General features: G+C 46.3%; 1 long non-coding RNA gene across 3 annotated transcripts; it reads right to left on the bottom strand.

The window, feature by feature from the left end:
- Positions 1-9,220: 9,220 nt before the first annotated feature.
- Positions 9,221-23,029, bottom strand: LOC131907434 (uncharacterized). Of its 3 annotated transcripts, XR_009378400.1 has the most exons (4): positions 20,574-23,029; positions 17,244-17,405; positions 10,195-10,305; positions 9,221-9,444 (listed from the first exon to the last, which is right to left on the bottom strand). It is a non-coding gene; the product is annotated as an uncharacterized LOC131907434 (long non-coding RNA). The 3 variants fall into 3 exon arrangements; XR_009378399.1 differs by lacking the exon at positions 20,574-23,029 and having other exon boundaries at positions 17,244-18,591; XR_009378398.1 differs by lacking the exons at positions 17,244-17,405; positions 20,574-23,029 and having other exon boundaries at positions 10,195-13,556.
- Positions 23,030-24,163: the final 1,134 nt, after the last annotated feature.

Raw genomic sequence — 24,163 nt, 5'->3', positions numbered from 1 at the left:
TAAAACCAGTTGTAAGAATATACAAGGAAGTAGAGAGATGTGGCGAGTGGGGGTCAATCCACTCACATTACTGTAACTCCAGTTCCAGGAGATCTGATGTCCTCTTCTGACCTCCGTGGGTACCATGCACACAAATACACATACACTCAGGCAAAACACCCATACACATAAATGATGAAACAGATAAATCTAAAACAAAATCTAAAATATGAAATGAAACATCCAGTTCTAAATGCTTGTTTTTATACTTTATATTTTGTTCTTTCCACATATCTATGTGCACACAAATACATATTAAGTATGTGTGTATATGTATATGTGTACACACACACACTCACATACCAAGTTTTTCTTTAAATTACCTACTCTGTGGTGTATGTATTACAAATAATGCTGAAGCTTGGGAACTCTGAGATCAGGGCACCACCTGGAGGGGTACCTCGTGTGTCTGTCCTTCATGGTGAAATGGTAGAAATGGGGGTGAGCTCATCCCTTCCTCAGGAACCCACTCCTGTGATAATTACCCTGTTCTCATGACACCCACACTAGTCCATCAGTTTGGGGAGAGTCCTCCTGACCTAATCACCTCCACAAGGTCCCCAGCCTTTCCCTCTGCCTTGGGTTTCAAACCGCAGTGATTCGTATGCAAATCCTAAAGGTTTTCTCCATAGTGTCACCTCTCTTCTTTCTTCCTCCCTCCTCCCCTCTCATTCTTTCAGTTCAGAATGTCGCCATCACATTGTGTTTACTTTCCCCATTCCTCTGGCCTTCTTTAGTTAGAGCCCTTTCCAAATCCCCTGCTGTCCATGGCACTGAAGTTTCAAAGGAGGCCACAAGTGAGCCACCCTGCCAAATGTCTGTTTGGATTTGTGCGATGCTGCCTCAGGACAGGTCAAGTCAAACACTGTTGTCAGAAGACACATGAGTGTTCTGTTCTCCGTGTATCACTTCAGGAGGTGTAAAATGTCACCGTGTCCCCTCCTTGATGATGCGGGGCTCCCTGGGCTAAAGGATGGTTTTCCAGGAGCCTGCATGATGGAGGTGTTTTGCTTTGCAGTTAGTAAGTAGTCTGTGGACAGATGCTTGAGGCTGTGTGTCTGTCCTCCATCAGTCATTCCTTCAACAGTCTCAGCATCTATGTATGAGAATTGTGTACACTCAGTTTATTCTCGCACTATAACCCCTTGAAGTAGGTGCTGTAATCACTCACATGTAGTCACACGTTGCTTGATGACAGGCCATATTCTGTGATATACTTCATTAGGTGACGTTGCCATAGAGTGTCCACACACAAACTAGCAAGGCTGTGGTATCACTATGGGATGTATTACCTCACCAGCCCTCCCTCGTATACGCCCTTCATTGTTCTTGCTATATAGCCCAGGTTGACTTCTAACTCGGGATACTCCTATTTCCAAGTGCTGGGACTACAGGTCTATGCCAGCAAAGCCGGCAAGAACATTTTTGTTTTCTTGTGGTGCTGGGGGACTGAACCCAGAGTTTCACTCATGTTTGTCAAATATTTTGTCACTGTGCCCCCCCGCCCCCCCCCCCCCCGTAACCCACTCTGACCCCTTAGGATGAAGAGGCCAAGGCTCCAGAGCTGATGGAGTCAGGGCTGGGATTTCCTCTGCGTCTGGCAGCGTCTAATCCTCCCTCTCGCTACTGTATTATCTGGAGCCCTTTTCTCATCCCTTTTGCTCCAGGCAAGACAAGAGAAATACAATATTTGAGATCACATACGACACAATTCATTTCATCTCTCTGATCTCGTCTTTCTTGCTCCCCAGGTACTTTCCTCCCCTGAAGTACAGTGGCGCTCAATTCGCTCCCCTCCATCACCCAGAACGTGAAGAGTCAGTTAAGCGTTTGTGCAAAGGTTTCAAAGCTGTGGAGTCCTGCTTGGATTTAATCCCAGGACTCTGCTGGCCAGCGTCATTCTGTGAGTGCTAATGTCACCCAGGGCTGTGTTCCATTGGCTCATAACTCAGTCTAGAGGAGTGATTGCAAGAAGCTTTGCCCTTAGTTGTCCCACAAGGGGAAACCCTTGGGCAATCTAAAATGTGGACAGGAGGTATATTTTCTAATAGTATCAAATTTGCCAGCCAAGAATTGGTTTGAAAGCTGCAACATACTAAACTGGAAGGACTCTGGTAACTTCTTGAAGCTGCCTGCCACCTACTCAGGTGACAAAGCTGAGTCCCAGTGTGGCGACCCCATTGTTCAGAGTTATAGCCGGTGAACCACGATCCGGGAACTCAGGCCTCCAGGCTCACATGCCACATGGGCCCTGTTGGACCCTTGCCCAGGACACGAAACAACTCCTTTCCCAGACTCTGTTCTTCTGTCACTCTGTCCCCTCGCCCACCATTCCTGGACTAGCCCTTTGAAAGCATTCCCTCCCTGTCCCCCTTTCTCCTTCCTTCTCTTGTTTATCATAACCCCAAATTTACTATCCTCCTGTATACCAAACCTCATGCTAGGCCCAGGAGCAAAAGGAAACAGTGCCAGCCTCTAGGGATTTCTGCTGAGAGGAGGAGAAATAAGTCCCCCTCAGCATTCACCAGACACCGACTCTTAGACAGTGACATCTGAGGACACTCAAGTCCCTTCTATAAAATGGCACAGCAGTTGCATGTCACACACACACACACACACACACACACACACACACACGTACATTTTAAATCTCTCTAATTATGAATTATGAGTAATTACTCATAATTCATAATACAATGTGAATGCTTGTGAATAGCTGTTACACTGTACTATTTAGGGGGAAGTAATGGGGAGGAAGTTTATATGTGATAGGTATAGACAGTTTTCTAGAACCTTCAGATTCACGGTTTGGTTGAAACCACAGATATTGAACCCAAGGATCCAGTGGACCAAATGTCAGTCCATAGCCACAGCTGTACCAAGTTCTGGATGCCACATATTTAGTGTTTTTGAGTCACAGAAAAGAAAGAATGCCACTTAGGAGCTGGCTGGGCAATGTGGCACCTCCAAAGGGAAGGGAGACAAGGCATGGGAATGTGCGGGCATGAAGAATGTGTGTGTGTGTGTGTGTGTGTGTGTGTGTGTGTGTGTGTGTGTGTGTATGTGTGTGTGTGTGTGTATGTGGCAGTTAGGAAGAGTCCAGGAACAGTGCTGTCTGTCGGCTGTGGACTGGGGGGGGGGGGCACTGATTAAGCGGCTCCTGCTGCCTGCATTGGAGGCTCAGAGCTGATTGTTGGTTCAAACATTTAGGTGAGAGCTAGAACGCTGTCCAAGGCAGTGTGTTCCTGTGCTGCCTGGTGTGGGAGCCAAGAAAGAAGCAGTGAGGGAGGGGGAAGCCAGCAGAAGCCAGGCCATAATTGCCTGAGGGCACTAATTGCAGCCACAGCCACAGGAGGCCCTGCAATCCTCCTGCCTGCAGGGCCGCACACTACATAATGGCTCCTTAGTTATGGGATCCAAACCACGCTCAGATCTTATTCTGCACAGGATGAAGTATACAGGGCTGATTAGACTGAGGCACAGAGAGTAACAAGTCCTGGCTGCGTTTTCTCTGTCCCTGCTTCTGACAGAGGACACAATCCAGGGCAATTAGGGAACATCTGCTTACCTATGAAGCCACTGATGGAATGACATCCTATAGAATGTCTGTGTGCTTCCCTGGATCTTCATGAGCAAGCCCTGCTCTTAACACAGTAACACTGGATGACATTCCATTGTGTATGTCACATGTTAGATGCTGTTCTAAGCAGAGCAGTGGACAAGACAATCAAAATGTCTCTCGTGGAGCTTACAATCCACTGGAGGAGTGCATTAGCCAGGTTTCTTTCTCTGTGACTAAACATCATGACCAAAAGCAACTTGGGAGGAAGGGTGTATCTCACCTTACAGTTGTGGGTCTGTTATGAAAAGAAGTCAAGTAGGAATTCAAGGCAGGGACCTAGAGGCAGGAACTGAGGTGGAGACCGTAGAGGGGCCCCGATGTTTGGCTTGATCCTCATGGCTTGCTCAGGTTGCATATTTATTTATGTATTTATTTATTTATTTATTTTTACCCATGGCCAGCTGCCCCAGGGGGTAGTACCATCCACAGTGGAGTGGATCCTCCTATATCAATCATCAATCAACCAACCAATCAACCAATCAATCAATCAAAAAAATGCCCTATAGACTTGCTTACAAACCAATCTGATGGGGGCGTTTTCTCAACTAAGGTCCCCTCTTCTCACATGACCTGATCTTGTGTCAAGTTGACAAAACCCAAGCAACACGAGGCACAACCAGCAAAAGATAAACAAATGAAATGCACAGTGTGTACAGTGGTGTAAGTGTCCAGAAGGGGGATGGGGTGCACCAGAAAGTTAAGTGGATGATTGGTAGTATTAACAGTCAACTTGACCGAATCTGGAGTCACCTATAAAGCAGGCCTCTGGGCACACTTGTGAGGATTATCTAGATTAGGGCCAGCTTCTGAGACTGTCTGCAATCATGTTGAGTGACATGGGAACACTCATCTTAATTGTGGGCATGAGCCGAATACTAGGCTGCTTGTGTACATCCCTCTCTGTTCTCTGATGGTGGGTTTGATACATTCAAGGCTGGGTAACTTATAAAGAAAAAAGATTTTTATTTAGTTCAAATCAACATAGGCATGAACCAACAGAGTGAATCTCACCTTTCACCAGGCTGGAGGGTTTGGACAGTTTCTCATAGGCCAGGCTAGCAAGGGTTAACATTTCAAAAAACCTGGTTATTCTGAATAAGTAGATCTGAGAGAGTGTGGGGAACAGGGAAGAGCATCCGCTCTCGTGTTGTTTACCTAAAAATAAGGACTCTGCGGGTTTGGGAAGTGTCTTTTAAAGAATATGAGAAGTGCTCCACTTTGGAGATAGAAATGTTTGAGTCAAGTGAGGACCCAGGAGCCAGGACAGAAAGAACTTCTGGTGCCTTGAAAACAAAGCGGTTTAATACAGTTTAAAAGGGATTGGTGACCTGATCCTGGCTTCAGTTTCATGGGGGGAGGGGGAACGACCCGACTTGCTGCATCCTGATCCCACCTCACCCTCACAGATGGAATTAATCTTCCCATCCCAGGAGGGGCACCTGGAAAGAGACGTGGGGATGAAGGACAAAATCCCATTGCTTTGGTTTATTTTGCCTTCTGGTCACCTTGTGGGTGCTTTGCGAGCTTGAAGGGGAGCTAAGGACCAGTTACCTAATGTCATTGCACCTGAATTTTTTCTTTCTGTAAGATGAATAAAAATAATCCTTTCTCCTTCATAGGGTTGTGGGGATTAACTGAGTTAATTCATGTGCAAATACTTAGAACAGTTCCTGGCAAGTATCAAGTACCCAAGAAATGTTTTCTATCCCTTTTATGAGCTTTGGAGATGGTAGTCCCTGCTGTTCTGAAACCATTTCCCATCAGAGCGCTGGCCAAGTGTGGAGGAGCCCATGGCTGAGGCTCTCAGAGGAGGCAAACATCCCTCAGGTCCTCGTTTCTCTGCTGCAAACACTCTGGAGGCTCTTCAGCCTTCTCTTTAGCAACTCACCTGTTTTACTTTAACCCTGTTTTTCAAATCCTGGAGTTGATAGGGAAAATTTGTGCTTAAAAGAAAAAAAAGAGTTGGTGAGGCCTGGACCACGCATCGCTAAGGCAAATGTTTCCAGTAAGGCAGCCCCATCATTTTTCTGATGCACTTCGAGTTCCAATGAGCCTGGGAGATGACCTCACTGCAGCTGATGCCAGGGCTCAAGTCAGTGACTGGAAAGAATGAGAGAGATGCTGAAAACTGTGTCCTGTGTCAGTTTTCATGCCCACAGCAGGTGGGTGGGTGGGGGTTTTGTAAATGTTGACTTTGACTCTGACCCTGTTTCAGCTTCTCTGCTCCCCTAGTGGCGTCCTTCCTTCTACCCTCCAAGTTCTGTTGGAGCAGGCCCAGCAAGCCTTGCTCTGGTGGCTTTGGTCCCCTGTGGAGGAAGGGGGTGGGGGGACAGGCTGGTGGCTGGAGGAGAAAAGGATGCGGGTGTGCTAGGGAGCAGGTGATGCAGAGATGTTGAAGTGGCGTGGAAGATGGAGTGTTTAAATGTTAAGGGGTGGGTAGAAAATGTACCAAGATATTTTGAGGGCTAAATTTGTTCTGGAAGTTAAATGCATAGATTGCAATGAATCAGAACAAGAGCCACTTAAGATTGTTAAAGCCACTGGGTTGCCCAGGTGATGCACACACATTCTGTGGATGGTTTGTTATTAGCAGTCAACATTTACACAGCCCTTCGAAGCTTCCTCAAATTCCACAGAGCCCTGAAATGTTGGCAACAGCTGGGAGACCAAGACCCAAGGAGGATTTATTCAAGGCTGAGCTGACAGAATCCAGGTCCACTTGGATGGTGTGGTTAGCTGCAGGGGACCTGCACCTTGCCTGCTTAATTGGCCTCTCATTACCCAGTAAATAAATAGGAGGCTGGTTGGCTGTGTCTTTCAGCCAACAAAGCATGTCCCAACTCACTGGGTGAAGCAACCTTAAGAGAGGTGACATTTCTTGCTGCCCTTGGGACACTGAACGATAAGACTGTGCCTTTTCACTTCCCTCCTGTGTTCCTCACTGGCTTCTGTGTGGAAGACTTTCTGTTTGTTCTGGTTGCTTGGCATTTGAGTAGCCTTCCTATGATGGGGATCTCCACTGTATGAGCTGCTGCTGCTGGTGGTGGTGGTGGTGGTGGTGGCGGCTAGGCCAGGAAGCCAACAAAGGCCCCCCCCCCCCCCGAGGGCCCTGAAGTGACGAGTGAGCTGCCCATGTGAGATTGGGGTGGGGTGGTCTTTGGACTGAGGGCAGCAGAGGCAGCGGAAGTGTGGAAAATGCCACTGTTGCTGCTCACTGTGCAGTTCAGGTCGGGATCTCCCTGTAGAATAAATGTAGTTTGTATTCTTCCTGTGGCTTGTATCCTGAGACAGGGTCTCACTACGTAGTCCAGGCTGGACCCAAACGTGTAATCCTCCTGTCGAGTGCTGGGATTACAGGCACATGCTGCCGTGCCTGGCTCAAATTTGGCTTCCTTCCTCCATGTGTCTGGTCAGTCCTGGGAGACACCATATTTCCTCCCGAGAATTCCATTTGTAAGCTGGCCAGAGTCAGAGTCTGTGATTAGACCCAAGAGTCTTGGCTCGAATATTCATGGCTTTACTTGGTGTCAGGATGGGAGCAAGCTCTGTAGGTGGGGGTACGTCAGTGAGGTGTGGGCCAAAACTCTGGACCCAGAGCATAGCATCTACTGCACACGTATCTAAACAAAAAGCTGAAATGACAGTGGCCCAAATGAGCAAGTAAGCAGTCCTATCAAAGCCAGGCAAGGTGGTCCGTACTTCTGATTCAGCACTGGGCCCAGCACTTGGGAGGTGAAGTAGGAAGATCTGTGAGTTGAAGGCCTACTTGGGCCACAGAGAGAGATTCTGTCTCCCAAACTCAGAACAAAGCTAAATAAAATGAGTCCATATCACACCCCAGGTATTCCACTGTGGGGCTGAGATACTGAGAAGGCTCTGTATGAAGGACAAGGAAAATGTAAGGCACCCTCCTTATCTTACCAGTAGAGAGCCCACCCACTCCTCCTCCTCCATGTCTTAAATTTAGCTTAAGAACACGCTTGGTTAAACCAAAATGTCTGTTTCAATAGACTGCTGGCATAGGCACCAGCATTTATTTCCTGCAGGGGGACACTCAGGGACCTGTCTCTGCAGTCTCCCATGCCACCATTATCTTGTGGTCCAGAAGGACGGAAAGACACTCATCTGGCTGACCATGCTCCAGGCTCTGCCATGGTGGTACCGTTCTCACACTGAAGCATGGGTTCCCTAAGGGCCAGCTCTCCAGCCCTGTTCACCGTATGCATCCTTCCCGGAAACTGGGTGGACTCTCGTCCCCCAGATGCTCAGCACTGAGAACAAGCACAGCACCAGCATGAGGCTGCTGTGGGTTTGACTGTCTTCAGTGGTGGGGCCTTTCCCAAGGTCCAGGTACTGCTTCTGACACTTCTGTTAGTTTCTAGGCACAATCGTCAGAGGGACATTCCTGGGGGCAAATGGACCGTTGGGACTCCCACCCTGACACCCATTTTCCCTTCATAGCTCTGTCTATGGGGGAGACTCTTCAAAGACAGTATTTCATTTAAACATCAAAAAACAAAAACTATGGAGATGGGAGATGGCCCAAGGAGTAGGGCACTTGTCTGTAAGCATGGTCTCTTGAGTGCAAACTCCTAGCACCCACATAAAAAGCTGGCTGTGGTCTCATGTTTCAGTAACCTCAGGAGACAACTCTTAAGGGAAGAAGACAAAGTGATGGGGCGGGACACTCAGTGTCCTCCTCGGGCCTCCGTGTGTACACAGCGATGTGTATCTGTGGACACATTTGCACATGCACCTCACACAGACACCACCCACACATACACACACACGTACACACACTATATATGCACCACACACACAAGCACAGGTAGTGCATGTGCACACTAATACAAACTATAAAGAACTTGTTGACTTACAGAAAAGCAGAGGCATTAACTTCATGAAGGACTAAGCTGAGTAACCAGAGACCAAGGCCAAGGCTACCTCCATGGTGGGGCATTTAGAAGGTGTCTCTGTGGAAAACGTCACTGAACTGTAGCCTAGGGGAGTGGCTTCCATCTCTTGAGGGGTGGTGGGGATGAAGAATTAGAGGCAGTTTGAGCTGGGGTACTGTCCATGGCACACTCATACGTGGAGTTGGGGTGGAACAGTCCTCCCTTAAGATGTGCATACCTCAGTTTCCTCATCTGGATATAACACTGTGTTCTCTGAGCTCATTTCTAATTCTAGTGTCTGTCTCTCCAAAGCCTCTGGAGTGTCAGACTGCAGTTGTGGGGTATGACTTTCTCCATCAGTCATTACAATGATGCCTGAGGTCCCCAACAGGACCCGGGACAGATGCCTCAGTGCCTTTGGATTTATTGGGTAATGAAGGAATACAGGAGCAGCAGCTACCTGGACATCAATTGGCTATCTGCTGCTGCCTCAGACGCAGATGAGGACCTTGGGATAGTTAGACTGCCTAGGAGTCCCTGATCTGAGACCATCAGAGTGCAAGGCAGTACAGGAGGGCCATTTTATTGACTGAAAATAAAGAAAAGGAACAAGATAAGAAAAAACAAGAACAGAAACAAATCCCTAGAAATCATCCCAGAAATATTCTGTTTTAATGATGCAAGTTTATTTGGTTATATGCATTAGTACCATTGAATTTAAAGATGGTGTGAAAGATCATTGGTTTTCTTCCAAGCAGAAATCGAAACAGAAGAAAGCCTGTTGTTAGTTCTGGACAGCCTGGGGAAGCCATATTTGCCTCATAGAAGGTAGTTCCGCTAAAAAATTTATCTGTTCAAACCGCACTTAGGAACCTTCATCTTTGACACCTTGGGAAAAAGTGAAAGAAAAAAATCATTATGTTGCCTGATTAATGTCCATGAGTGAATCAGATACATAGGCTTGCTGGCAGGAACACACTAGTGATGTCTGCTGCTTCCCTTTATGCCTTTCCTCCCAAAGCCTGGCAGATACTGGTGCCCACAGCACTGTCCCAGGAGGGGTGTTGTGCAGGGACTATCCTCCCACACTTCTGTAGACATCTCCTTGCACATAGGCCAGAAAATCCTTCCTTGTAGAGAGCAGACATTGGACCCCCTTCTACCTCATGGGAGACACCTCTCTGAAATGACACCTCCAAACATCTCAAGCCCCTGAAATCACCATCATCCTTATTATTCTCATGGACGTGTCCCACCAGACACAGAGCTGGGCAGCGTGGCCTCTGAGTGGCCCACAGAACCATGTCTGGATCTCTGTTAGCGTGCTAGCTGAAATGTCTAGACTCTTACCAAGGCATTGACATCAGTGTTGCTGTTGACCTTTCTGCCATCTCCCCAGCCCTTCAACCTTTATGGTTACTTAGGCAATCACGTGGTCTAATATGTTGGAAAGAGCATGGATTTGGGGGTGATACAGGGGCTTGTGCATGTACAACACGGGGCTGTGGCCATTCAGTTATGAGTCCTCAGTGAAAATACCTTTTCTATACTTTAATCCCAGATCTACAAAATGGAGAAAAACACTGATTGCACACTATTTAGGGTACTATAGATCTAACTCAGTGGCAGAGCACTTACCTTAGGAACTCGTTTAGAGGTTCTTCCAGGGGAATGCAGATCCTCGTATACCCTTGACCAAAGAGTGGGCCTCTTCCATTAGGAAAGATTGTCCTCTTCAATCGAGTGCAGCTTGCAAAAGGTACACACGAGCAGTGAGAGAGGAAGGGGACACCTGCTTAGCTCAGCAAATCAGCCGCATTGATCCTGATGATCAATGGGGTGACAGATATAACAGTTGGACAGCCCTTATCTCCTAGAGTACTTGTCTAGCACACAAGGCTCTGAGTTCTATTCCCTGGTACAGCAAGAAACAAAGCAAACAACCTCTTGGAGTTTTCCAGTAGTGATTAGATGCCGTAGCATTTCCTAAAGATGCCTACTAAGAAGCCGTAAGTAGCTAGCCAATACGCAGTCCATTTCTTTCCCAGACCTTTGTCCTTTCCCTTTTTCTGAACTTGTCAAATAACAATTTAAAAACATTTATCTGACCTTCCACTCTGACACCAAGATGTCACCATAACAAATATACTTGAGGCAGGTTTTGAACTACAGAGCAGAGCATTGATTCATTCATTCATCCAGTATTTCTAGTGTAGGTCGGAGCATTCTGAGAGCTGTTAGAAAAACAGAAGTGAAGGACAAGGTGTTTACACCCTCGCTGGGGGAGCAATCAGCGAGGTTCCAGAAGCACTGAAGAGAAGCAGGGTCACAGCCTCCTGGGAAACGAGCAACAACCCCTCACCAGAGGCAGAGACAGTGCAGGGATGGGGTATCAGAGCTTAGGCTGCCATCCTAACTGCCTTGTCCTGAATTGATTTTGAAGCCAACGAATGGGCAGCCTTGCACAGAAGGGTGCTATAGACTGTTGTTTGTGAAATAGCTGCTTGTCTGCATTTCAGAGACTGGGTGGGGGAAGGGAAGAGCAGAGGCTGCAAGGCCAGTTGGGGAAATCACAGCGGCTGCTCATGGGCTCTTGTCAACCACAGTGACAGTGGACTTGAAGGGAATGGCCACCTTAGAGAGGGCCAGCTAGATGTGAGATTCAAAGTAAAGCACTCTGAGGAAGATGTGCAGAGGCAGAAGTCCAGGGTTATAAAGCCACTATGGAGGAGTGCTGAGGAAGTCAGGATCAAGAGGCCACAGAGGGCAGGGTGGAGCTGAAGACTTGGGGGAACACTCCTACTTAAGGGTTAGGAGGCAGGAGAGGCTGGGAGAAGACATTAACCCACCTGAGAACAGTCTCTGCAGACACTCACTGCATAGCCCACCATTGTGTACTGTGTGACCTTGTGGACCTCACAGTTTTGTCTATGAGGAAAGAAAGACCTCCCAGATAACTTTAGAGAATTCTGTGGGGAGAGATACCGAGGACAGAGAGGGTTACATGGAAGGCAATGGAGAGTGGAGACTCCTGCCAGGAAAACCTAGTGGCTTTGGGAAGCCAGTGCTGGACAAATACTGCTTGAGAGATGCCTGCGGTAATAGCGTAACTTGGAACTTTGGAACAGACCCTTCCATCTGAGAATGGAGGCAGCCTGGGGCTTCGTCACTCTCTCCCAGGAAAAGACAGACAGCTGTTCCTCACAGCTAAATCTGTGTGTCACCTGGCCTTTGTCTCCTCCTAAAATTGACTGCCAGAGACACAGCAGTGACAGAGTGGGTTCTTTCTCTCCCTCGTTTGTCCAAACTCTAGAAAATTCACTTTCCTTTGCCACTTTCTGTTTCTGATTTCTTTTGGAGTACAGGGAAACCAAGGCAGTGGACTATGGACTCAAGTGTCAGGTTACAACATGGCTAGAAAGAGGAGCAGAAAAGCTGAGCAAAACTCTTATGGTAAGAGGCCACAGGCCACAGGCTCTACCCAGCCTTCCTTCCCGGGTCTCATCTTTAGGACTTGGCAACATCATCCGGATTGGTCTCTAGCTCCAGAAGGGACCTTGATTGACAGGTAGGAGGAACCACCTCACTTCCAGAAGAAATGGCCAATAAGTTGAGATGCTGGCCTTTGTCCCCAGTGCAATTGAAGATGCAAGCAAAAGAAGAAGCTTCAGGTAGAAATGATGTAGAGCCTGTGCAGAGATGAGCCCAGGCTGAGGGAAGGAGGAACTTTCCGCATGAGACGGTACCCTTTTTTTGTCGCCCTGGATGGAAATGTAGCTCTGCAGATATAGATATACTCCAGTCTCTGGATTTAGGTCGGCATCAAGACAGGGTGAAGTGAGCTGGACTGGAGCAAAGGCAAGAGGAACAGGGCTGAGTCCCTGTATCAGTTTGGGTTTCCATGAAAAAAAATACCCTGACAGAGGCAGTTTAGAGAAGAAGAGTTGATCTTGGCTCACAGTAGCAGGGTGCTGTCCATCATGGCGGGGAAGTCAAGGCAGCAGCAGCCTGAAGCAGCTGGGCATTGCCCCTGAAGTCAGGAAGGAGAGTGGTGAGCGCTGAGGCTCAGCTAGCCTTCTCTTTTCTCTCCCTCAGTTAACCTAATCTAGACAACCCCTGCACAGGCATGCTCAGAGGCTAGCTGAATAATGCCTTATAGGTGCCCATGGAGGCTGTCTCTCAGGCCATTTCAGATTCTGTCAGGTTAACAATGGAACACTAACCATTACTTTCTCCCATTTTGATTCTTTCCTAAGCCCAGGTAAAAGCAGTCTGAGAAGGAGAAGCACCTAGCTGGGAGATTCCTTGACAGTGGGGCTCCTGCGAGCGCAGGGACACCTCTGAGCCCAGGTGGCCCTGCTGGAGGCTCTGCCCTGAGACAAGGACCTCTTTGCCTTCACCTCACTGATAAGGACACAGCTGTGGAAACCCAGAAGTACACCTTCCCCTGTGGTTGTCCCTAGCCACATGGTCCGTAGGGAAAGGAGCCAGCTGTTGGATAGTGCTGGGAGGAACAGCAGTAATGTGCTGAGCAAATAAGAATTTGGAACGAACACTGTGTCTTCAAAGAAACACACCAGGATTTTGTTAAGCAGGAGGCAGAAAGAGCAAGCAGTTCTAAAGACCCACCAGCTTGGGTAGAAGAATTAGCACCAGCGTGGGACAGAGAAGCCAAAGGCACCAACAACGTTTCGACGAGCCTGAAGGTGGGGTTTGATCTCTGAGGGGATTAGCGAAGAGAGATGAGGGGAAAACCCAAGACGGAGACTAGGGGGAAAAGAAATGCCAAGGTCCATGAAAAATGTCTCAGAAGAGGAGACACAAATGTGTAGAATGACTAAATACTAAAAAAGGAAAGAGCTGGGTGGGGGTGGTGCACGCCTTTAATCCCAGCATTTGGGAGGCAGAGGCAGGCAGATCTCTGAGTTCGAGGCCAGCTTGGTCTACAGAGCAAGTTCTAGGACAGGCTCTAAAGCTACACAGAAAAACCCTGTCTCAAAAAAAAAAAAAACCCAAAATAAATAAAGAAATAAAGAACAAGACTTCACATTGGAAGAGGTCATAGGTAAAATTAAAAAAAAAAAAAAAAACAACTTTCTAGATACCACTATGGTAAAATTTAGGAATATGAACCTAGAGAAAGAAAAAGCAAACAACCCCATTCACCCCCCAAAACCAAACCAAAACAACAACAAAAAACTCTCTGAAATTAACTAACCAACAGACAGAAAACCAAACAATGGTCTGGAAGGATGACTCGGTGGTTAAGAGCACTGGCTGCTCTTGCAGAGACCCCGCTTCTGTTCCCAGCACCTACACTGTGCCTCACAACTATCCCTAACTCCAGTTCTAGGGGATCCTACACCTTCTTCTGAACCTCTGAGGGCACACACACACACACACACACACACACACACACACCGGTGCACAAGCAAAATATGCATACACATAAACCTTAACCCAACAACAAAACCCAACATAACAAAACTTCTCAGGCTCTGATCGTGCACATTTGTAATCCCAGCACTTGGGAGACTGAGGCAGGAGGTTTGAGAGTTTAAGGTCAGTGTGAGCTCCACAATGAGACCTTGCCTTAAAAAACAAAACAACAAACAACAACAAAACCTCCAAACAAAACCCTAAGCAGCCAAACAAAGATGGACAGCAGCAAATCTCTGTTAAGCTACCACAGTAACGAGGGTAAGGAGAGCCTCGGATCGCAATGGCATGAATCAGTAATTACTAATAGAGGTTCCGTTTATGAGGATTCTCACCACTCTGAAAATAATTCGTAGCTAAAGAGGCGTTTATATGGAGGAATGCAAGACAGTGAAGAAGAGTAAAGAAACCTGACCTGACATCTGGGAGAAGAGAGATCAGTGCTTAGATGGATGTGCCCATCCCCAGACAAAAAGACAAGCCACTCAACTGAGGTTGCTAGAAATAGGACAACAGAATTACAGGATGCAAGCAATAAGAAATCAAGCCATGAAAATGGGGACATAAATTAACGAAGCAGAGAGTAGGGACACTGAGACATTTAGCCAATCTAAAACAAGGCATTTGCAAAAGTGACCAGGACTAAGTGACATAGAAACAGAATGGAGGATTGGGAAGGAGCAGGGGCTGGCTCACATAACAGATTAGAAAGAGTAAGAGAATATAGTAAGGAAGAAGGCAAGACCTTTTATTATTTATTTATTTATTATTTATTATTTATTCATTCATTTATTTATTTATTTATTTATTTATTTATTTATTTATTTATTTATTTATTGGTTTTTCGAGACAGGGTTTCTCTGTGTAGCTTTGTGCCTTTCCTGGAACTCACTTGGTAGCCCAGGCTGGCCTCGAACTCATAGAGATCCGCCTGGCTCTGCCTCCCAAGTGCTGGGATTAAAGGCGTGCGCCACCACCGCCCGGCGGCAAGGCCTTTTAAACCCCTGTGTGATTTGGAGAATATGTACAATATACATAATGTAGTCTACAGCACAGAGCAATGAGAAGAACTGAAAGCTAAGGCCATGCCTTATGCCCTGGATAAAGGCCCATATCTGCATTTGCACAGGCTAGTCTCAAGGAGCCAGAATATTTCAGAAAACAGAAAACAGGAAGAGGACTCTGTTTTATGGTGCTGGTTGGTATTTGGCTTCAAGATCTGATAAGGTGGTAAAAGAAAATTATTGTCTACCTGATTTGGATTTCCTAATTAAATATTAACTCCCTGAATCCAAGAGCATATTTTAAAGTATATAATGGACAGGTAGATTAACTCCAGAAGTAAATTCATGAACAATCAAGTGTCACTCAAAATCATGAAATCTATTAAAGAAACGGCCATACAGCTGGGGACTCCTTAACTCTGATAAAGTCTATATATCACAAATTTACTATGAATATGTGTATTAATAGGGAGGCTATTCATAACCTTATTTTATGATCTGGAACAAGACACGATATTGAGAAAACACAGTTGCTTAATATAGTCCAAAGTCTCCTTCAGACGTGGGAACGCAACAGAATCAAGACAATAAAACACCAGCAAAGTCGTTAGCCACGAGGATCACTTGTGAAAAATCCAGTGTGCTTTACAGCTAACTAGAATGCAGAATAGGAGAAACAGGTGCTCCTTTCAGGGCTAAACAATATGAGTTTGTTTCCTTGGGAAAAGTCTGACAAAGAATGTGAAAAACATTTAATGACAAATTCTTTTATTAAAGGCGATGAGTCTTAGGACGATGTTCATTACAATATGGAAAATGTAAGTTCTCCCCAAATGAATCCACACATGAGGGCTACTTTAAGAATAATGAACGGCAGAGTGTGGGAGCACTGGCTTAGCAAACAGCGAGGTGGTTAATTTTGTGTGTATGTGTGTATGTGCTCCATGTGTGTGAGTGCCCATGGGGACAGAAGAGGGTGTCACATCTTTTGGAACTGGAGTTACAGATGGTTCTGAGCTGCCATGTGGGTTCTGGGAACTGAACCCAGGGCCTCTGCAAGAGCAACAAGTGCTCTTAACCTCTGAGCACCTTAACAGGTGTTGTAAACTGTATGACATAAGAGAGGTCCATTGATTCCTAGGACAATCTTGAAGTAGAAATGAGATTCTCCTGTCACCCACTGATATACCACAGAGTATGGAGGTATGCTGGTGACAGCAGAGGGGGCATGGCCATTAGTGAAGAGTTAGGATGACTCGTGCACAGGTGACATTCTCTGACCTCCAGAGGTAAATGTGAATGTCAAAGTGATATTGAGAGGGACATTTTGTTGTTGTTGTTATTAGTGGTGATGGTGGTGCTCTCTCTCTCTCTCTCTCTCTCTCTCTCTCTCTCTCTCTCTCTCCTCTGTGTGTGTGGCATAAGTAAAACACAATAAAATGATATTTAATAAAGGACTAAGGCAACAGATTGGTGGTAGATGTGAAGGTATTTCAACTTTTAAAACTGAAAGCTTGATGTTGTAGTACAGGCTTGTAATCCCAGCTACTTGGAAGCTGATTCAAGATGATCCAAAGTTTAAAGCCTGCCTGGGCTACAGAGTGAGTTCAAGGCCAGCCTGGACAACTTGGAGAACCTCTGTCTCAAAATACAAAAGGGACAGAGCTATATTTCAGTGACAGAGCAACTCCCTACCATGCACCTTCTTCTCCCCAGTACTGCAATGAAAAACCAACAGGAAAATTGACCTGGAGGTTTATAGAACACAGCAGCAACTAGCACAAATTGGGAAGGAAGAGGCAGGAAACTGGTTAGAAGTCAAGCAAGTGACCTGAACTCATGGGAACCTAAGAGACACCCAGAGAGATGCTCAACCTCACCAGTGTCCAGAGAAGGCAAACTAAACAAGACACCATGTCTCAGCCACCTGATTACCAGCCTTAGAAGGTAAGCTGCTACCAAGTGGTGATGATGACAAAGATCCAGGGCTCTCAAGTCAGCTGGTGGAACTCCTGCCACAGCTGCCCAGGAAGGACAGACAAATTCTTTCCCGGGAAGTAGCCTAGGTGGCTGGAGCTGTCCCGATGCTTGAGAGCGGCTGCTTCATCATTCGGAAATTATTCAATGCCCCGATGGAGTGAGTGAGCCAGAGGAATTCATGGACAATCACCAGAGGACACTTAGCGAGGATGTCCACAACACCTTGTGTGAGGTTACAGAGAGCTGCCCAACAGATACACCCACCTTCAGCAGGGGAATGCAAACGCAGTAATACTGTTAGCTGGAAGGTTCTTTGTTTTAGCACTTCTCATGACCCAAGCATTTCTCAAAGCTCTTCCCATCACAGAAGCCCATTTAATGGTGCAGTGTAAGCATGCTGGCTGTCTCACGATCTGCATTGGGAACCTGAGACACAGGGCGATCAAACAGTTTGGATCACGCAGCCTAGTAAGTGGAGGAGCTGGTGCCGTGGGCTGGCTTAGAATGGGGTACAGTGCCCTTTCCTCATCCACAATATTGCTTTCTGAGGACTTTGCTCACCCTAGGTTAGTCACAGTCTGAAAACATTAATATGGAAAATTCCAGAAGGAAACAGTACATGCATTTTAATTTACACACCGCCCTGTAATGCCCTTCCTGGGAAGTGAGCCTTGCCACTGTTCAGCTTATTCATCCTGAATACACTGCCCATTATTCAGCTATAGCTACCTGTTCTATCACACTGACGGTTGTGGTATTAAAACACTTGTGTTCAAGGGACTCTTACTCACCACCACCCTTGTCTCAGCACTTTGTCCACACTGAACTATCTATTCAGCATCATCACAAGATGGAGAAGGCGAGCGTAGCACAATAAGATACTTGCTGAGAAGAGACTACACTCATAGAATACTCACTTTATTGTCATAATTGTCCTAGTTTACCACCAGTGACAATTGTCACTCTCTTGCTGTGTCCAATACCTAAATGAAGCTTCATGGAGCTGGAGAGATGGCCTAGTGGATAAGGGACCTCATTAATCTTGCAGAGCACCCAAATTTGGCTCCTAGCCCCCATATCAAGTGGCCCTCTTCTGGCCTCCATGTACATCCACAGTCATGTCCACACATCAACACACAGACACATACACGTAATTAAAAATAAATACTTAAAAAACAAAATATTCAATTATCATTTGTATATGTGTGTATTAGTTAATTTTCTTATTACTGTGACAAAAATGCCCGAAAGTTTACTGTGAGGGCACAGTTCTTCTTGGCAGTGAGAGCTAGGGCAGCGGGAAAGTGAAGCAGCTGGTCACATTGTACCTACAGTCAGGAAGCAGACGGTGATGAATGCCCATGCTCAGCTTGCTCTCTCCTTTCCCCTCAGTCTGAGATCTCAGCCTGTGGGACGGTGCTGCCCATGCAGGGTGAGTCTTCCTGCCTCAGTTCAGCTTTGGTAGAAACAAGCTCACAGACAGAGCTTTGTCTCCTGGGTGATTTCTACATCTCAGCAAGTTGACAGTCAAGACTGACCATCACAGTGTACATGAAAAAACAAAACAAAACACAGCATATGTAGGATTCAGCCAGAATCTGAGTTCTTAGCCAGTCATTCTTGTAGATGTAACCAGCCTTCTTATTAAATAAGAAACACAGAACCAATGCAAAGAAGAAAGCCAAGAGGTCAGAGCTAAGAGCTAAAACCTTACCCTTCCTCCTGCAGGCTAAGAACTCAGTTGGATCCATATGATGGAAGGAAAGAACCATGTCCTGCCTTCTGACTCCCACCTGGAGGCCTCAGCACACACCCCCTCCCCAAGGAATGGGAAAGAATTGTTAAGTGGCAACTCGGCATCACTCTCATGTCATAATCAGGTTAGAAACGTGTGTTGACTGTCATCCACTGACTGGATAGACTCCCAAGGACATTGGATGAGTCCCTGGAGGTGGTAGCCAGGAGAAAGATGAAAGGAAAAACCAGGGCTTTCATACAACGACTTGTGTATCTATTATGGCCTAGAGGGCATGAGGAACTCAAAACTTGGGGACCATTGGGATGTTGAGGGACAGAGGAAGGTAGTCCTTAGAGGAGGAGACTGACAGTACCGGAGTGTTACAGGGAGACCACCCACAATGATCCACTCCTTGCCAGGCACAAAAAAGACAGCAGTAAGGGGACACACACCTTTGTCAGTTCTGGTTCACTTGGTGGCCCGTCCCTGTACACACAGAGAAAAGCAGGCCAGCATTCCCCTGCTGTCTAAAAAAGGTTTCTAGGCCATCTTCCTCATTGCTGTTTCCTGGGCATACTAATTTTAACATAACCCTGAGCAACACAAAATTAGGGAGCAAATGCTATTTAAATATACACGACACAAAATGGCTCAGCTTCCAGATGCTCACCAGCTCCATGGTGGCTTTTCCTCGCTCACTGTGGAGCACAGCTGATGTCCCAAGTTCTGAAAAGACTGTCTCAGGACACACAGCTGCCCCCAGGCATTGTACAGAGGCAGGGGCACAGGGTGTGTGCCAGGGAGGGTGGCATTGGGAGGGACTCAGATGAATCCTTCCTGTGGAGACTCCCAGAGTGCACAATGGCTCGTGGGCTGCCGTTCTGGGAAGGCAGGACTGGTTTCAAGGCCCCCAGGAGAATGCATGCCCAGTGTAGACAAAAAGCCCCAAATAAGGAGGCACCCTACCCCCACTCTCTGACGGTCAGACCCTAACTGTTCGGAGTTTGACCCACCGACTGGCAATGCTTTGTACAAACGTATGGTTAGAGCCCAGCTCTCAACAGTCCATGGAGCCTCACTCCAGGTGACCAGTCTCGGGAAGGACAATGGTAGTGTTAACGTGGAGTCTTGTGATAGCTCTGAGTTCCAGGTTCTTGAATGGACACAGAACTGAGAGCGGGTAGTTTTGTTAGAAGACAAAGTAGATACCATGCAAGCCGGTATCAGGCTCTAGCAGGACGGCTGCAGGCTCCCTACTTGTTTTTCAAGGTTCTTTTGAGTTAAGTGGTGGGAAAGGAGCTGATCCCCAGGTGTGGGAACTGATGGACCCTTGACTTGACTGACAGATGGATTATCATATAACTTGAGATGTTCTGCACACTTGAGCCATAAACCCCATTTTAAACATATACACTTTGGATGCTCTATGTGTGCACAGGCCATATATTTCTTAATTGTAGGCAAATGTCCCTACAACGCATATCCGTGAGATGGTAATAGTTTTCCTTTGACAAATCATTTCAGGGCAGACTTGTCCTCATTGCACTCCTGATAACTACTGGGTGCTGGCCTTCTTTGTCTATAAGCAGGTATCTGACCAAAACCTAATTGCTGATGGGGTGGAGCAAGGTGTTGCGGTGCTGGGGAAGGACACACAGACATTCTTTCAAGAAGAGTTGATTAGGTCACTGGAGTTGTTGCTACACTAACCTGCCTCAACTTTCCCTCTGAGAGAACTTTCTCTTTAAATCTTTATAAGTATGCAAAAATAAATTTTATAACTGCTTTCTGTTGAAATAGGGGCATTGTAAAATTTAGAAGATGGTCTCTCCAACTGTTGTTTCTAGGGAGATTACCTTGGGGAGGGCTGAAAATTGCCCAGTCGATTCCCTTTCCAGATGGTCAAGTGGGGACTAGGGGGTGTTCTCCTTGCTGAACTCATCAGGCCACTGTTCCCATTGTTCCAGTAGGGTCATTCATCAACATCTCTGAGTCTCTTTCTGGAATTGGCCTGAGGTCTCCTTATAACACCATTTGGAGCTAGATTTGTTGAATCCCAGAAGAAATGAACTATCTGTTTATTGAGAAGACCTGGGAGAGGGCAAGAGTCAGTAGAATTAAGGGTAGAACAGACACAACCAGAGGAAGGAGTCCAACAAATGAGACCCAAGATTTCCAACCTGTGCTTGAGAAGGTTTTACTCAAGTGTTTGCTAGTACCACCTTCAAGGGTATTTTTGACATTTTGTGGGACTGTCCCTGACTTGTTAACTTAGAAGCAGCACTTTCCTGTAAGACATAGGCAGCTAACCCATGTCATGCTGGAAGTCAGTTTAAGGCCCATCCATACTGTTATTTTTAATTTTTATTATTTTGGGGTTTATTTATTGTAATTGTGTGTACATGTGTGTTTGTGTGGGGGTATGTGCACATGAGTGCAGGTGCCTTCTGAAGCCAGACACATCTGATACCTCTACGGCTGTCACTACAGGTGGTTGTGAGCTGCCTGGCCTGGCTTCTAGGACTTGGACTCTGGCCCACTAAAAGAGCAGTATTTGCTCTTAAGCTGGCTGAGCTATTGTTCCATCCCAGGCCCTTTATTTGAAGGACAACCTCTTCAGGGGAATCTAATTGATCTTGGATATAGGTGAGACCCTGTGCTATTTCCCTAAGAGCCCTGGTTGTCTCTTTTGGTAGCTATTGTTGAATTTCTGGTAGTTCTCCTAGTGGTTAGGCTGTCAGACCTAGACCCCAAGTAATCCACTCAGGGTGGTGTTAACAAGGAAGCTGCTTGCTTAGGGGGGATATGTTTCTATATAGAAAAATGCAAAGAGGCATTTTCCTGGCCAAGGAGTTGTCTGGTGTCTCATAGAGGGAAGTTCTACTCCAGATGAAAGATAATATCAGACAGGCCTTATACTCATATGTCTAATAGAAACCTGGAAAATTTAGCAGTTTTGCTTATCAAGAAGATAGTAGTCTGAGGTCTTAAGGTTGGGTTCTCTGATAAGTTCCTAATTATTACACTGTGGTGATCCCAAAGACAAGCACCACATATTCTCTCTTATTTGTGGATCCTTGCTTTAGATGTGAATATATAACCTAGAGTCAGTATAGAAACCAGGAAAGTAAAAAGGAACCATAGATAGGGGTAGCGGAAGACTGAGGGGACAGTAGAACATGGGCACTATGAAGGGGGATATGAGAAAAATGGGGCAGTTAACTGGGAAGCGGGGAGAGAGGCCAACGCAAGGTAAGGAATTGGGGAAGGATATACCACTAAGAGTGTTTGAAAAAGCCATAGGGGCTAGAGAGATTACTCAGCGCTTAAGGGCACTGGCTCCTCTTGCAGAGAATGGGGTTCAATTCCCAGCACCCATATGGCAGCTCACAGTCACCTGTAACTACAGCTCCAGGGGATTTGATGCTGTCTTTTGACCTCGGCAAGCACTACATCACTGTTGTGGAATATTATTTTAAGATGTATTACATTCGTGTATGCTGTGGAACATGTCTTTAATGATGCAAAGGTGTGTTGAATTCTTTTATGTTGCATCTGTTTAACTCTGTGAACCTGTGTTACTTTGATTGGTCTAATAAAGACCTGAATGGCAAGGTGGAGGAAGGATAGGCAGGACTGGCAGGCAGAGGGAATAAGTAAGAGGAGAAATCTGGGGAGAAAGAGATCAAGGAGCAAGGAAAGGAGGAGAGGAGGACCCAAAGGGCCAGCCACCCAGTAAGAAATAAAGAAAAAAAAATACAGAAATAGAGAAAGGTAAAAGCCCCCAAGCAAAAGATAGACAGGATAATTTTAAGAAAAGCTGGCAAGAAACAAGCCATACTAAGCTCGGGCATTTATAAGAAAGAATAAGACTTTGTGTGATTTATTTGGGAGCTGGGTGGCAGGCCCCCCAAAAAGAGTAAAACAACCAACACCACAACACACGGTGCACTTAAATGCAGGCAAATATTTATATACATGAAATAAAATAGCGATTTAAAAATTCATACGCGGGTGTGTGTTTTATGAATACAGATATAGTTTGAATAAAGTTGTTCCACGTGGGTTGATAATGCTGCCCTCAAGAACCGTAGGCTAAGAAACTCTCTAGTGTCAGTCATGAGAAACCGCTCTTTGAGCTGTTGGTCAGGGGAGTGAAGGGACTCCCAAAACAGTGTGGGCCATTTCTCTTGCCCTTGATTGGCTCACAGAACTTGAAGGCAAGACCGTGTTGCTGAAGACACCATGTACTTTGGACACTGAACTTGGGGGGAAGAATCAAGCTGGATCTTGTATGAAAGCTTCCTCTCTGAGAACTAGCTCTCACAGTATTCAAAACTGCTCTGAAAACTGCCAAGGGATAAAAACAGCCAACAGTCCTATCCAGCTATAAGCTTATGAACCACAACAATAACTACATGGCAAAGCATCTGTGGTGGTGCAATCGGGACACTTGGGTCTTGAGGATACCAACAACCAACTAATTGGACTTAAGGACTGCTCAACAGGACAGACTTCATGCCTGGTCCCGTAAACCCCACGGGTCTTAGAGGGGACTCTACCACTGTCACCTCCCAAAACCAGTATAATTTCTGAGTGCATTGTAAAAAGGGATCCTTCTCCCTGCAGATCAGTGTAACCCCCACTCCCGGTGAAAGAAGCTCCAGCTTGTCAACATGTAGACGACAACAGACCATGGGGTGCCCAACCCCAGTTGATACAACACAACCCCACACCTAAGGCTCAAGGAATATTGTAGAAAAGGAGGGAGAACGATTGGAAGAGCCAGAGGACCAGGAAGTCTACTGTGAGATAATGTTTTCTCTGTGACAGAGAAGCTGCATCCATGTGACCTCAAAAGATAAGATTGCCTGAACAAGACCTGCACAATGACACCGCCAGCTGACATGCCGACACGGGTCGGGGAAGTCTCCTAAGGCCTCACCCCTGCAGGAAGAGTGTCAGGCAATTAGCAGACAGTATATACTGAGATGAGAACCAGTCTTTTCTAGGAATGAGTGCCTGATAGGCTATCCAGTTTGAGCAGTCACCCCTAAACACATACTTATACTAGCAGCATTTAGTAACAGATTTAGTAAGCTGTACTTACACACACATATGAGGTGGAAATGATGTAAAAAATAATATTTGTATGAAATTCTTTTTTAAAAACCCACTAAATATGGATCTGAGTAAATGATGGGCTTATACTCCCAAGCCTGGCCCTGTAGAATCAATCCCTGAGCTGCCAAATTGGACCCCAAATTCAGTGGCTGGGCTTGCTTTTCTAGGCTCTGGAAGTACCAATGACCTCTTTTAGGACCCCACAGGGACTGAGAGGAGGCCTAGACTCCAGCTGTTACAGTGGTCAGGCTCTGGGCCCGGTGCTTCCAAGTTCTTGCCGTCTTATCCAAGAATGCATAAAGGAGAACACAGACTGCGAAGT

This window comes from Peromyscus eremicus, chromosome 3 (genome assembly GCF_949786415.1).
Source record: "Peromyscus eremicus chromosome 3, PerEre_H2_v1, whole genome shotgun sequence".
Lineage (NCBI taxonomy): Eukaryota > Metazoa > Chordata > Mammalia > Rodentia > Cricetidae > Peromyscus > Peromyscus eremicus.
Note: the sequence above shows the minus strand (reverse complement) of the source record. Positions and strands in the feature narration are given on the sequence as shown.